This window comes from Trichechus manatus, unplaced genomic scaffold (genome assembly GCF_000243295.1).
Source record: "Trichechus manatus latirostris isolate Lorelei unplaced genomic scaffold, TriManLat1.0 scaffold00291, whole genome shotgun sequence".
In the NCBI taxonomy this organism is placed as follows: Eukaryota; Metazoa; Chordata; class Mammalia; order Sirenia; family Trichechidae; genus Trichechus; species Trichechus manatus.
The window spans coordinates 1,490,405-1,492,360 of record NW_004444227.1 but is presented as its reverse complement, the minus strand read 5'-3'; positions in this window follow the sequence as shown (position 1 = coordinate 1,492,360).

Below are 1,956 nucleotides of genomic sequence, written 5' to 3'. Positions count from 1 at the left end.
TAAAATTTATCGTTGAAAAGACCATCTGTGCTTAAGTAGGTTGGTGTGTGTTGTTGACTACTCTATGAACTATTCTAAACATATAACAAGTGTAGTGAATTATATGAAGCAACAACAAATATCCAAGTTCTCAGTATCTGCTCTTGTCCAAGCTTAACATTTTGCCACCTCCAGGCCACAATTCCCTTTCCTTCCTCTCAGAGGTAGCCATCATCCAGAATTGGGTATTTCTCATTCACACACATGTTGTTATACTTTTACTATATATATCTTTAAACCCTCTAGTCTTCAGTATTGTTTTGTATGTTTTTAAAATCTGCTCCCATAAAGATATCAGCCTAGGAAACCCTACTGGGTAGCTCTACTCTCTCCTGTAGGGTCGCTATAAGTCGGAATCAACTGGATGGTACACACTAATAACAGCAAACCTGATACTGTCTTGTTCTGCAGCTTTCACTTTTCGCTCATCATTATTGTGTGATTTGTCCATGTTGTATATGAAGCTCTCATTCAATACTGTGTAGTATTTAGATTGTATGAACTACCATAATTTAATCTCCAGTTGGGGACATAAAGTTGTTTGCAGAGTTGTTTCTGTATTACTAATAACACTGTAGTGGAACATTCTGTTCAGTATTTATTACTGTACTAATAACACTGCAGTGGAACATTCTGTTCAGTATGTATTATTGTACTAATAACACTGCAGTAGAACATTGCATCAGTGTGTTAGTTACTTAGGACGTATATTAAAAAAAACAACTCTGTTGCCTTCAAGTGCATTCTGACTCATAGCAACCCTATAGGACAGAGTAGAACTGCTCCACAGGGTTTCCAGGGAGTGGCTGGTGGATTCAAACTGTCTTTTGGTTAGCAGCTGAGCTCTTAACCACTGTGCCACCAGGGATGTGTACAGATACTGCTAAATTGCTCTCCAAAGTAGTAGTAAATTTTTGCCAATCATATGAGTACGAAATGGTATTTCATTGTACCTATATGCCTTTCCGTCAATTAATACTTAGGTTGAGTATCTTTTCATTTAATTGACCTTTTGGATTTCCTTTTTTGTAAAGATGCCACACTAGGAACTGGGTGTATATCTTTTTTTTTTTTTGCCAGTTTAGTTTTTTGCGGATGTACAACTTGACAGCAATTACAATAATTGGCTGTGCAACTCTACACTTAATCATATCCTTTGCCCATTTTTTCTATGTAATCATATCCTTTGCCCGTTTTTTCTATTGGGTTCTCTTTCTTTTTCTTAGTAATTTTTAAGTTAAATCTGTCAGTCTTTTCCTGGTGGTGTTGTTAAGTAACATTTAGGGGTTTTTTTGTTTGTTTTTTATCCTAAGAAGTATAAAGAAGCAAATCAGTCCATAATCCTACCATCCAGACAATCCATACAAAAACACATGAAATCAATATACACAATGATTAGAAAATTCAGTTAGTACTATAATAAAAAAAGCTTACGCTCCCCCAAAAAAACAAGTAACCACTGTAATGTTCCTTGTGTATCTTTCCTGAAGTTTCTATGCATATAATAGAATTTATATATACCATTTAAAATTAGACAAAAGGGATACTATTAACACTATTCTGTGCCTTTTTCTTTTTTCTACATGACAGTGTATTTTAGACATTTTTGTATCAGCTCATCAGACCTGCCTTGCACATATCTTCTAGTTGAAGTTTATGCGCTTTAAAAAAAAAAAAAAAACAACTTTTGATTGATGGTGCTTAATTGCTTCTCTCCTGTTCTACCTAGAGGGCTGGAGATATACTAAGGGCCCAGATGGCCCTGAACTATTGGCCTAGATGACTGGAAGGAAACTAAAATTAGTTTCTGCCTCAACCGTAGGAAATAAACTTTTAATCTGGTTTGGATTAGGCCAGTCTTCCAGGAGCCAAGTAAATTGACTCGGGCAATTACAATAGCAAAATGGGGATGAAGGT